The 14646-nt window shown below is 35.6% G+C and overlaps 1 protein-coding gene across 2 annotated transcripts in view; it reads right to left on the bottom strand.

Moving 5' to 3' along the window:
- DLC1 (DLC1 Rho GTPase activating protein) overlaps nt 1–14646 on the bottom strand; it is a 239190-nt gene that overhangs the window by 208203 nt on the left and 16341 nt on the right. Inside the window, exon 2 of one of the 2 annotated variants that reach the window (XM_065737003.1) lies at nt 1952–2137. The gene's annotated coding sequence lies outside the window, so the exon portion shown is untranslated. Of the gene's footprint in view, nt 1–877; nt 1066–1951; nt 2138–14646 lie in introns of those variants that run through there. The other variant, XM_065737002.1, reaches the window with a different exon arrangement.

Genomic DNA, 14646 nt, shown 5'->3' with positions numbered 1-14646 from the left:
CAATAAATACATGGAGTCTTAATGATGTAAAAGTAATAGCTGTCCTTTTAGATATTCAGGATGACAAAAGATACTACATAGAAAATCATATATGCAGGCATGAAAATGCTTAAATCACCACTTTAATAGCTCGAGCTCTGTTCAAACAATCAAAAACGATACCCTAACTTTCCCCCTAAACACTTAAGCAGCAGACTGTTTTGACTTTTAATAGTTAAACCTTAACTATGTTGAAAAAAGAATTCATACAGTTTCACCAAAGTTATGTAGCTTGCTGACATTCAATGCATCTTGCTTTACTTCTTTTAAATGTTAGCAGAGCACACCCCAAACTGCATATCTAATTAAAGGTTACTAAAAATAACCTGCTTTAGCTAACAAGGAAAAGGATAACTTGAAATTGTATATTAAGATTGTTCACATTTAATACTGTACTGTCAGTTATACAGCAAACTTCATTTAGGACTAAGAAAAAGGTAGATACCAAAGTCATCAGACGTATAACTGATATATCTACCTAAAACTCTTATAATCATCAGTACTGCTGGAAGGGAAGGGAGAGGAAAGGGAGGAGAAGGTGGGGGAAGAGGAAAAAAACATAGCCCTAAATGCCCTCCCTGTTGGCAAATGAGGTGAAAAAGGATATCATTGATACCTCTAGCTTTCATATTTCATGTGTATTAAAAACATGCAAGCAAGACCATGCATTTCTATTTATATACGAATGCAAGAAAGCCAAAGTTCAGCATATCAAACATTTTTTTAAAGATTAATTAAAATGCACAAGAAGATTTTGTTTTAGCTCTGGCGCATTTTAATTAACAGAATTAGCAGTGTACAACTAAGTTTAAATTTTCAATTTTACTTATTTATTTACCTTCAGTTTTAGTGCAGGGATCCTGAATGCTGAAAGCTCCAGTGTTGGATGCTGCTTGTTTCTTTCCTGTTTTTTCTGTTCTTTCCCTCACTTAAAAAAAAAAAAAAAAGTCCTATTTCAAAGTATAGGAAGATTCCGAGACAACTTTACCAAACTGAAGAGAATGTCAAACTTGGACATGACTTTCCTAAAATCTTTAGCTAAAAAAAGGAAAAAAAAAAATAGAAAAGAAAGCCCTTAGGAAAAAAGGGATCAAAAAACCAACATACAAAAGCGCCCAGTCCCAGTTAGCTCCTGCTTGCATAAAAGTTCAGATCTTGCTTCTGAGATCCTTGCTCTATTCTAAGCAGTTTTTCTCAATGTGTGATTCTAACAAAAACACCCTCTGCAGCTGGAGGGAGCCTTAGCTAAGCACGAGCCTGTCAAGCTTTTCCCAGTGACTTCTGTCTACTAAATTCAGACTGATGTTTTGTGAAAGGGGCCTCAACAACCAGGCCCAGATTGCCTGAAAAGTATTTCCTGCCTTTGAGAGAGGGAGAGAGAGACAGAGAGGGAGAGCGCGTGTGTGCGTGCGTGAGGCAGAGAGAAAGGGAGTGAGCATGCAGAGAGAGGGAAAGGGAAAAAGACGCCCAGACTGAAAATTTCAAGACATTCAGCTTAACACACTGCTGAGGTATTTCTGTCAAAATGGAAGGTCTCTGCTACAGTTACATAATGCAAACTTGTTTTCAAACCCCTCCCTGATGTTTTCTTTTCTTTAAAAAATATACATACATTTTGCTCATCTCCAGGGTTCAAGCAAAGATGACGGTCAACCCAAACAACAGGGGTATGTCTCTGAAATGCCTCATCTCGTTACCAGGTGGTAGGAAAAAGGCAGAGAATAACACAATTCTGCTTACAAAGACCCTTGTGCTATTCTGATCAGTATATACACACCGTTCGATAGATACCATGCACATGCATATGCTAATAAAATCGTATTCTTACTCAAGAGAATTATCTGGATCTGAGAGAATGAATGCAATGGTTTAAATGCAATCATATAGCAGTCAATGTTATACATTGCTTTACCTCTTCTGAGAATCCTCCAGAGTCACACAAATCCAGCTCTGTGAAAGCAAAAGGACAGACTCCATCTTGATCATATTATTATTTTGCTGACATAAAACACTTGTAACTACTTCATTCCAATTTGACAGTGCCTGAATCACGTCTTCAGAATAACCTTCAGATGCAACAGCATCTACATCCTTTGCTCTGCAAAAATTGAGTGAATATCATCTGTTTATCTTTTCTGCTTTCTTCTGCCTCCTCCGAATAACTTCCTCTTAGCTGTTCCAGCCTGAGAACTTGGATTACCATTTGGTTTTGATTAAAACCAGACAGACAGCTCTGGAGAAGTTTGAGTAAGCTAATGGAAATGGCTAGTATGGCTTTAATTAGAGTATCAAATAATAATAAATGCTAGCTATTCATGTAACAAATGCTACTAATAAAAACACAAAACTTACATATTTGGTTATAGGCCTCATATTTAAGTGAAATAATTTAACAAAATTTTATTTCATTTAAATGTGATTTCAGTGTGAATCATAATAACCATGCATAATTTCCAAACTGCTGAGTGAGGCCAACAGTTTTTTTTATTTCTTCTCTAACAAAAGAAGTAGTGTTGGTAACTTTAATTGTCTTTCAGGGTGGGTCAGTCATGCATCCTTTACGTTCTGGCAACTTCTTCAGCTGTTGCAAAACCACTGTAATTAGCAATCTGATTAATTTATTTTACTGATTCTGTTCAGATTATTGATTGTCAGCTTTAGCCTTTGTCTGATCTTAAAAAGGAGCTGGTGATATAGTGGAAGACATCACAGAATAGTGCCTGAACATAATGATAAGAAAGTGTCCATTCAGCAGGTCTGTCACAGTTCAAGCAGGTCATGTATTCTGAAATGAGATAAGAAACCTTCATAATTACTAACTGCTGATATTTGAGCTGATTATCAGCCTCCAACAACTGTCTTTTAACTTCTTATGTAATTCCTTCATTAACTGGGATGAGTCTTCTTGAGGGCATTTTCTTCAGTCAAAAAGCCAGCTCTGTAAGGCTGTCTCCAGCTCTCCTATATGGTTATATCTGGAGCTAATTTATTAAGATTCAGTTCCTCAGCATGTGTAACTTTGTGCTAAAGCCTGCTAAATTTGCCAAATGTGGTCTTCACTGTTATCCATTAATTTTATACATGCATTTTTCAGCCTTAAAATTACAGTATTAATTTAGAAAGTTAGTTGCAAAGTTATGCAGGTCCAAATCAAAGTGGGTTTGACTTTTTTTCCCAGTAGCTTTAATGTGTATGAGTAGTGGGGGTAAACAGCCCTAAGTGGAAGAGTTTACTAGTCTAACCTTTGCATCTTCAAAGAGAGAGGCCCATACATGGAAGTGGCATATGTGGTGGTAAATTCAGATCTTGGTCATAGCTAAAGTATAAGCTAAAGTATAGGCTAAAGTATAGCTCAAGTATAGCTAAAGGTAAATAACTGCAGAATGATTTTTAGCTATATTTAGCCAGAGATCCAAATACAAATCTTTTACTCCACTCTGAATTGTGACTTATGATATTTTCCTGAAGGATTTCTAATTTGAAATTCCATACCAGTTGGAATTAGAGGCTATGAAGAGACGTGTTTTCTTTGTAATTACACAGTTGCACAAATTGTAATTGTGAAATTTTAATTGTAAAATTACAAATTTTTTAATTTTTAATTTTGTAATTAGTAAAATTACAAAAATTGTAATTTTGAAATTTGTCATTATAGGAATCAAAATGGAAACAAAAAACTATCAGTTTCCTTACAGTTAAAATTCACTTCAGATTATTGCTTCAGATGATAACAAAACAGGGATTAAAACTTGTAACACAATATTCCAAAACAATTAACAGATACTTCAGTGCAAAATATTAAACAAAATGTTTGTTTTCTAATTATTTTCTTCAGACAAATATCACTTTATATTCCTTCAGAAAGCTCTGTTCTCAAAAAATTCCTTCTACATTTACAGGAGGAGAAGAATAATCAGAGTATGAATATTTTGCTTAATAATTATAAGAAAAAAAGTCTGTCTAAATTCAACCAGCTGCTGCTGAATGTATCAAGCATACACAGCTCTATTTTTAAACATATTCAAAGTTCAATATTTGTTCTTGCTTCACATTAGAAACACCAGATTTCATAAAGTATTTCGTATTATTACATTTCATATTGAATATACCAATACTAGTTCACGAGTATGCCCCTTTCCTTGTCTTTGAACATTAAGAAAAAGTCATGGAAAAGAAAAATTAAGTGTACCGATACTGAAGTGCCCTTGGAAATAGATCTTGTCGCAGTCTACAGCTTCTAGATTAGCAACAGTAAAGTTCACCAAGACACTGCAAAACTAATAGCTTGATACAGTTGCATGATGATGTAAACAAAGTAAACCACAGTTTCAAGAACTAATCAAAGAATAAGTGGTTACAGTCTCACTGGAATGTCCTATCCAGATTTTGGCCTTGCTTCTACCTTTTATTAATCCATCAGCATATCTATCATAGATACTCAGAATGCTGGGTATGTTTCCTGTTATATCAACTCTGCTTTCTATTTTGGGGATGTCATTCAAACACTTACAAATTTCCAAATCAAGCCACAGTTCTTGTTTCATAGACTTTAAATTTCAAGTAAAAGTAAATCATAAATATCTGTTTTCAAGTAATGTAGAAAGCTACTGTGGTTGCAAAGCAAATTAAAATGATTGCATGGATGTGGGTGTCATATTCTATTTCTGCAATGATAAGGCACTGATATGACAAGGTACAAGCTTACTTATGATAGATGTTAAGGGTAAAACCATTAAAAATTGGGTATGAGTAGATATATACAGTCAGGTTCTCTAACATTCTTCAACGGTGGGTGAAGAGAATTCTTCAAATTTCATTTATTAAATTAATGCTCTTGAAAGGTCATTGAAGTACATTTACTTGAAAAGTCACATTTTGCTGCTGTCAGTGATCTTGTGATATGATATAAATGGTGCAATAAACTGAGGGAGATACTTTGATTTACAACAGATGAGGATGTGGTCCATTTTTTGCTCCAGACTTTTGCAAGTTATTGTATTCATCCTTCCTAATTGTTTTCAGACCTGTGGAATGATGCAGGTTCTTAATGGCTGTATCTGTTAAGCACATCCTATGCAAGAACTTTTTAAAACGAGTTTCCCTTTGTTGTTTTGTCTGCATTTTTATATTTAATTGTTGTTGGTGGTGTTAGTCACTTATTGAAAATGGTATCTAAGAACATAAAAAGCTGTTAATACACTTTCTAAACCCTCTGTCTGAGGCTGGATCCACAAGGGCATTCAGTAACAGCCAGGCAGCTTGTCTTCCTTTCTTAGTGTAGTAACATTAAACTTTGCATTGGATAGATGGAGAAACCACCCTAGACTTCTCCTTGTATTGAGAAACTTATCAGAGGACTTCTTCCTAAGAATTCATGTAGAAGAAAAAAATCACTGGAGTGATTTGCAGTACAAAAAGTACAGTGCATGTTCAGTAGAAAACTTTATGAACTACTATGTTAAATCCAGTTCAGACAGCTGTATTTCAGAAATGCTAGTTGATGCCAGGAGACAGATATCTAAATTTGAAAAACCATTACCACTGCTGCCTCTAAAGTGTACATATAAGAGAACTAAACTATTCACCAAGTCATAGATGCTTTGCAAAGAAATTTCTAAGTCAGGCAGAAATGCAACTATTTTCAGAAACAGAAAAGCAAGGACCAACAGTTTTATACATGACTGTAGCCCTTAAACTGACTCTTATACTAAAAACACAGCACACTCTTTTAGCTGTTGCCAGTGTAACAAACAGCTTAATGGAATAAAAAACATCAAGAAATTAGGTCATAATTGTAATTTCTAGATTATTCAGTTACTGCATGCCCATCTGTGTATATCCTAAAACTATAATGCAGTGCACAATACACGCAAGTTTAGCTGTGACTAAGTGTGTGTGTGGTGGGCAAGATATATAGAGTGTGCAATGCTCTGTACCCTCTCCTCCATATCTTTCTGCTGAGTTGCCTGAGTCCATGTTTGAGCTATACACAATCAAATCATGAAAAATACCACTATAAATCAAATTAACATGTTGAAATTTTATGATGATGTGGGGCCACATTAATAACTGTTCACATGGTCTGCAGGCTGGACACACGCTATATAGCATAAAGTGACAAGGACCTGTTTGTTTTGCATTTGGTTATGTACAGTGTTCAACATTCCTGCAGAAACTGTAAAAGTCTGTGCAAACTCTATTTTTTCTTTAAAAGATACCCTAAAAATTTACTCTTTAGTATCACATTTCATACCATTACTAATCCATTTCTTCTAGAGAATAAACAAGAAAATACTTATAGTGGTACAGTGTTTGTTCTTAAAACAAACTGAGCAAGGCTGTTTGTCTGTTTCCTGAGAAAATACTTGGGAGACATAAATACAATTATCGCTGTTTTCTTGTAGAAGCCAATGATTACTCAAAATAAATGCAGACTTTCAAAATAGGGAATTATTGGATTATCTCAGATAGATTCCTTCCTGGTGTTATTTTATTTGATGTCATTAGCCTTAGCTGTGCAGTACTGACTTAAAGCAGTTTGCGCAATCATTGTAAAAAGTACAGTATTTGATAAGTGGTCATTTGAATGACAACTTATATCATAATATATGATGATATAACAATCAATCTATACTAAACATACCATTGATTCAATACATACCATTCATTCAGCTCAAAATTGAGTACAGCAAGAATCTTACAAGTACATTCAGCAAGAGACAAAGTACTAGATAAACTTACATTCCAGAAATGCATTCAATTCAGGCCAATTACATTTATAGCTATAGTATTTTTATAGCTTTTAAAGCTATCCTTACAGAATCAAGTTTCAGAGTTACTGCTTCAACAATGAAAATTTCTGTTTTTTGTGAAAACACCAAGAATGTGAGATTCTTAATCTGGTATTCAGTTAAGATTTGAGATAAATTTTGGCTTACTTTACAGAGCTGAGCACACTTCAAAAGGTAGTTTTCTTAATGTGAATATGATTTCTATTTTAATCTAAATTTAAGACACTATCACTGGATAAATTAGTATTCAAAAGACCTTCAGATTTCTGAGTAACAAAAAGTAGCTCTCAAGGTATCAGAAGACAGATCTGCAAAGACATTAGCACCCAAAATAAATTTGGATGTTAATAGAAATTTAGATAAATTTGAATGCATAGAGTACATTCACATAGTACAAACATTATAGACTGGAAAGAGTCACAGAAATTTTCTGCTGAGTTTTAAACTAGCTTAGAGCTGAGATACAGAATATTTCTGGGAGGGTTCACACATGCTGATGATCTTTTGAGTTATACATAAGTGAGCCACTCTTATATTTGACAAACTCTTTAAATCATTTTAACTGCTATTAATTTCCTTGATGATTTTAGAAAGTAGAATAAGAATAAATAATAATTTGATCATCCAGACTGATTCTGTCTTGCCCTGTCCTTGTCCCCTCAGCCTAAATCTCCCCAGAGAGCTCAGAGAAAACAGCTTTCCATCCTTCAGAGACTTGATTTTATTTTGGAAAATTTGGTCTAGTTATAAAAGAGATTAGCCAGTGAGCTCAGAAAACAAAAGCAACTCAGGAATTTTAGACACCAGTTTGGATAGCATTTTAGACTCCATAATGTGTGCTTTTCAATCTTTAAGTTATGCTCAGTCATGACTCTGATGAGGAACAGTCACTACTTTGGTAACACTGATTTTTGACATTTTTTTAATGTGGGTTTTTTTACTCATACAAAAGATGCAGAATAGGAACTTGCTTTAACGTGAAACTTTGGTAAGCATACAAATACAGAAATTCCAGATGACATGTACAATAGTCTCAGAAATGCTATTTAATTCCCTATTGACAATCTTATTATTTGTTTTATGAATATTTTTTACAGTATTCTAAAACCTACTAGTTATGTTTTCCACGAAGGAAAATCCAAATCAACAACCATATAAATTACCACAGGTTTGTTTCCAAAAGATGCTATTATTTATAGATTGGAGTTTCCCAGCTGCATATAAAATTGCTCTCAGCACCAAACTTAGGATTGAGATCATACAGATTACAAAACATAGAGAAAGACTGACATTCTACAAGACATGAGATAGATTTCATATAGGAAATAGGATCTAGTGTATTCAGAAAATTACTGAAAAAAATAAGCATCATGTAGGTGCAAGCTTTTTACTTCTATTTGGAATTCCATAGGTACAGATACAAATACAAAATACAAAAAGAAAAACAGAAGAAAACAAAACAAACAAAAAAAATCCACATAGGAAATAGTAGCTGTAAAGATATATTTTTTTGACAGAATCACTTTAATATAACACAGCATGGTTATTAAAGACAAATATATATATGTATTCCAGGATGTAAGCAAAGGTAGATATTGAAGTATAATATAAATGTCCATACAAAAGTATAATGTAAAATTGCATGTTGCTCTTACTTAATGTATATTAAGATACGTATAATATATACTGTATCTAAAGTAGCATACTAAAGATATATACTAATCAGATATATCAGAGGCTATAAAACATGAATATACAAACTATGGCTTGAGTTTCCTAGCTGTAGTGAAGATAGTGAGGGAAACTGGAAAGCTAGAATGAACTACCAGAGGAATCGTTCCTGACAAATGGTCCTGTTCTCATGTTCTTTTCTGACTTGCCACTTACTGCTCTTGGCCACCAAGAGAGGGCATTGACACTGATATGCTTGATCATTTGGCCTTGTTTTACTATATATTAAAATCATTCTTAAATCATTTTTTCTTATGACAAACACTTTTCTATATAGAATATGTATATAAAAAATATATATATGAAATGTGTATATAAAATGAATATATGCACAGTTCAAGGAAAAAAAATCAACATTTTGACTGCATTTTCCACAGTGGGTTTTTGTTGTTGGTTTTTGTTTTGTTTTATTTATGGTTTGTTTTTTTTTCCAGGGGGAAGGGGTGGGGGGAAGGCTTGATTATTTTTTTTGTACCTACTGGAGAGAAAGGATAAAAGCAATTTTAATTATTATTTCAGTTGAGCATCCATTTATTAACACTATTTAGTGATCTTTCTGAAAACATGGGTACAGGAACTCGAAGAATTGATTTACAGGCAAAAGCACACACTGCTATGAGCTGTGGAAAATGTTTTGGGAGTAGGAATGTGCTTGAGCATCACATATGCAGGGAAGGTAACTCCTCCTGACTCATTCAGTATGGGAATTAAAGATTATTTTTTACCTTCAAGGGATTCATGACACTATCTGGGGAAGGATTCCCCTAGTCCTTTCCTTTGCATGGTGTATCTGACCTGTTCAACAGACCCTGGGGATCAGCTGGATAATACTGAAAGAAAAATATCTGGCTTTTTTCCTTCTTCTTCTCCTAACTCCAGCAGGCATTAAACAGCAACTAACTAAAGAAACATCTCACATTCATGGCAACTTAATGTTAATACTGAAACTTCAGATTGATAAGCATCCAAACCTATCTGCCTTAAATACCTCACCATCTAGCTACAGCACTGTGTGAGATATGTTGTCATAAAGACAGCTAAGAGCAATTTCAGAATCCAAGTTTGCACATATTAAACCACAAGTACAGAATTCAATGACTCAAATGTGAAAATATTTTCATTATAATCCTGCTAGTTGCTGTAATGACAACAGGATCAATGCAATGAGAAGGTGTTACAAAGAAAGAAGGAAACTGAATGCTCACCCAGCTCCAATGATCTATGTTAAGAGGAAAAACCCCACAGAGGAAGGATCTCCAACAAGAGAACCTTTCTTGATGGCAGTCAGCCCTTAAATGAGGTCTAAGAGGGGTGGAGCCAGGCTCCACGCCTTCCAGTCACACAGGGGAGTTTCCCTTACCTGTGCTCCCAGGACTGACCGAGGCTTTTCTCCATGTGCTTAATCAGAGGTTCAGGTTGTGACACAGCAGTTGCCATAAAGTTGCCCAGACTGTAATTTGAAGGATCACAGATCACAGAATATCCTGAGTTGGAAGTGCCTTACAAGGAGCTTTGAGTCCAACTCCTGACTCCACATAGGACCACCCTTATTCTGGCTCATATACCAGAAAACGAAACACCAGGTTGTGATGAATGCAAGGCCATCAATAGCTGCAGCACGTTTTTTGTGTGTTTGTTTGTTTGTTTTTCTTTTTTCAGATGTGTCTTCCATCCAGGAATTGGACAGGAGTCTATGGGGACAGTGCAATCACTTAAAGAAGACTTTGTTAGAGGGTTGAAGCATATGCTCACTATTATAAATATGAACAAAGACATATCAGAAACATGAATGCTAAGTGAGTTGGGAGATTACAGCCATACATTGCATACCAGAGCAACCACATTGGATGCATGTCATCATACGCTGAGCTATGTATTTCTTAGAAAAGCATTTTAAAAACAAACAAAAAATTCAAATTTAAATTGGAGGAACTGGTGTTTTCCACATTAACCTGCCCCTAGAACTCATAATGAAAATAATATGTAAATAATACCTTAATAAGGCAAAAGTGACTGTTTTAAGTTCCTTTACTCCAAATGGCATTATTTTTAAAGCATTGTTCCTTATTACTTAACTTTGTTTTCTTATTTCTTAACTACAAAGTGTTATGTGCAGACAAGTCTTCAACCTTTTTTTTTTTTAAGAAAATACATCCTGCCACTGATCTAAAGTCATGAACTATTTACAGAGCTTTACATGAAGCACTTGCATGTAAAGCACTTACTTGATCTTGTGGTCTATTTAGTTTGATCTTAGACTGCAGTTCTTATGTCTACACTGGTAAGTAGTGCAGACCAATAAAAGTAAACCTGTGAAAAAAAATAGCTGAGGAAGTGGGGTTTACATTATATGCATTTCAGAGGTTTGCTTCTTGGAACTAATGGTGTTCAGTTGCCCTAGACTGAATGTACTAGTATCCATGCAATGCCTTTAGCGTCACCCCCCAAGACAGGGATGCTCCTTGAAGCTGCTCTGTAATGCAACCCACAAATTTAGTAAATAGGGATTAATGGAAGATTTGAATTAGAATACATTCCTGGTTTGTACTTACTTGCTAATGTAGATGCTCTATGGGCATTAAAGGCCTGGGAAGAAAGATCATGAACTTCATTAAGGGAATTTCTGAAACAGTCTCAGCTGAAGTTTTTTTGGTCACTGGTGAATAGATTAGCTGCTGTTGACCTTGATTAGGCATTACAGTGATTTGCTGATCTGACTTTCAAGATGCAATTTACTGAATCCATTATAATTACACTATGACAGTTATTCCCCTAAAAGTGCATTGATGGTTTTGTGTAGAAAATGAGATCACATACTGCTTTCCTCTTGAAGGGTTTCCGTTTCTCTTTTTGCAGAATAAGTATTCTATTCATCCTCTTCTGATGCCTTCTTTCTCTTTCCATTCTTGATATTTTCGTTGGCAATATTTTATTCTCGCATGGCATTTTAAAATAGAGTACATTTCTCCAGATTTAGTTTAGTAAGACATTTATTTCCTCTCTCTCAGATTTCATACTTTTCTTACTCTGACTACGATTGTTCAGAGCTTCCCAGCTGCTAGTCCTTGAAATGGCAAAACTGTCAATGATAAAGACTGTATTGACAGGTTTTATTTTTAAGATCGTATATTTAGCTCAAGATAAACAAGGATAAGCACAATAGCAGGCTTTGAATTTCAGTAGTATCTGAGAAAAAATGATTGTTCCTCAGACAGGACTGTAAATAATAGCATTATCTCCAATTTGTTTCTCATTATGATAATCATAAGAGTGACTTGGATTGGAAGGGACCCAAAGGATCATCAACTTTCAGCCTCCCTGCCACAGGCAGGGCCACCAACCTCCAGATCTGTACTAGATCAGGTTGCCCAGAGCCCATACAACCTGATCTAGAACACTTTTGTCCACCAATGCCATCACATCACTTATTATGATGATAAAAGGCCACCAGATTTGTCAGGCATGTCCTTCCCTTGGTAAAGCCATTCTGGCTGTCTCTAAGATCACCTGCTCATCCCTCATGTGCCTTAACATGTCCTCCAGAAGGATCTGTTCCATGATCTTCCCAGGCACAGAGGTGAGGTTCGCTGGCCTGGATTTCCCTTCCTCCTCCTTTCTCCCTTTCTTGTAAATGGGAGTGACATTTCCTTTTTTCCAGTCTCTGGGGACTTTGCCTAATGGCCATGGTTTTTCAAATAGAGCAGCTCAGCAATCACATCAGCCAGCTCCTTTAGGACTCTGAGATGTGTGCCATCCGGCCTCATACACTTGTATACATTCATTCTCATAAGTCAGCCTCAAACTCGCTCTGCCCTTACAGAAGGGCGGGATTTACTCCCACCTAGAGGCCCAGGGATGCCAGTAAAGATCAAGGCAAAAAACTCATTTAGTACCTCAGCCTTCTCCATATCTGTCACAGACATTTCTCCTTTCTCATGTACCAAAGGAGGTACACCCTCTTTGGCCTGCCTCTTCTGGCCAATGTACCTATAGAATCCCTTCTTGCTGCTTTTAACATCCCTCACCAACTTCAGTTCTATCTGTGCCTTGGCTTTTCTAATCCACTCCCTCCCTCTCTCCCCAGGTGACATGCTCTTGTTTCCACAGCTGGTACAATCTCTTCCCTCCTTCTGGCCAGCAGGTCCTTGCCATGCTGGTTTTCCTGCCTCCCCTCCCCATTTTCTTATTCTGAAAGCAATAGAAACCAGACAAATAGGAACAAAAACTGTTTTATTTGTATTTCATCATTTATAAGAGCAACTCCAATTTTTTTTCTATATAAACATGAATGTTTAACTTGCAAGAAACCTCCCACTTGAACTAATTAGGAAATTGTAGAATATGGTCTTTCAGACAGCAGTTTATGCTGGTTAAGCTGCAGATTCAGAACAAAATGACATTGCCATGGAACGCAACTCAGCATTGCTTGTAAAATCCTATTATATAGCCTACCATTAGTAACTATGGTAATTAGATTTCTCTAATGGACAAAGGAGCAAGGCAACTTTAAAAAAGGAAAATTATCTTGCAGTGAAAGTGGGTAAATGATAGCAAAAGAATATTGTATCCTGTGGATTTGGAGAAGATACCTAAGAAATGATTAAGAACTGCAAATAATTTGAAGGAAAATCAAAGACTAGCAACATGCTGTCAAAAAGATACACATTACATGTCTTTAAAAAGAAGTGAGACATTGTTAAAATGGAAATTAAGGGGAAAAAAGTGTATTCTGTACTAAGATCTGAGGTTTTCAGCAGGAGCTATACCCACCTAAAATTGGTCTGAACTCAACCTGAAGATTTTTAACTGATGACCTATTCAAGGTAAAGGAAAGAAAATGCTTTTATTCTGCCTCCCATAGCAAACTTGGGATTTAAAGAAACAGTAGCAACGTAATACACCTTCCCAAGAGGTAACCCAAAAGTAGAATTTTAGATAACAAGTTTTGTCAACTAAGTTGTTAAAGAATAATGCAAGCTCATCAGTTTGATATGAACTCTACTTTCACACCCTTCACATTGTACTGAATATTAAAATTTGCTGAAATCTGACAGCCTAGCTCCTTACTGAAATGAAAAATTAGCTAAAATACATCTGAAAATAAAAGTAAAGCACTCTGTAGTGTAGATAAGTTTGTATACAACTAATATAAATCTTGATGTGATTGATAAGGTAATTTAAGTCTTGCAAATGACATAAAAATTTTATCAACATAAAAGCATAATCGTAATGAACTGTTCACTTCAGTCAACTCTAAGCTGTCTTGAACATCCTTTTTATATTCCCATGCTTCCCTACTGGACTTTAAGGAACAAAGGAAGAAAATTATAATTCTGAAGGACTGAAGGGAAGATGTGCAAGCAGTCATAGCCAAGTCTGATATAGAGCTCTCTGCCTACCAAAACAGTGTTCCTACTGGAGAACAAACAGAAAAAAAAGTTCCATTCTAACTTTGCCTGACAAAGCAAGACGCTGGGTCAGCATAATGGTTAAGCAGAACAAGGGAACAGTAAAGAAGCTCTTCAAATCCTCAGAGTTAATTAGCAATGAATTAGCAGAGGTAGAAGCTTTGCTCTTTACAGACAATCCAAGGATTAATGAAACACTGTAGAGGATAGGGCATCAGGTAAATCATCTATCAGAGCATCCTGCAGATTATAATTTCCTGTAGTCAATTATACCATTTCATACAGCAAATATCGATGGAGGAGAGGAGACCATAATTATCAGCAACATATACCAGGCCTCACTATGACGTTTTATCCATCTAACACAATCATGTTTTGAAATCACTGATTTATTCCAAGATTCAAACTGCATATTGGTATAATATGCTGCCTACCCCTACACTAAAGCTTGGGCGCTGTAATTTCCTAGCAGACCTCACAGATAATTCATAAGTTATGCAGAGCTACAGTGGATTACACCCAATAATAAATGCAGTGGCATTTTTTAAATTAGATAAAAACCTGAGCCTAGGCTTTCAGCTGTGACTCAGGGCCTAGTTCGGTGCAGTACAGTTGTAATGCTGGCTCAGTTTTACTGTTGAAATTGCTGTGAAAGTACTAGTAGCTGTATGAGAAAG

The sequence above is a fragment of the Cyrtonyx montezumae genome, unplaced genomic scaffold (genome assembly GCF_038088225.1).
Source record: "Cyrtonyx montezumae isolate F1298 unplaced genomic scaffold, pur_monq_1.0 scaffold_2, whole genome shotgun sequence".
Classification (NCBI taxonomy): Eukaryota; Metazoa; Chordata; class Aves; order Galliformes; family Odontophoridae; genus Cyrtonyx; species Cyrtonyx montezumae.
Note: the sequence above shows the minus strand (reverse complement) of the source record. Positions and strands in the feature narration are given on the sequence as shown.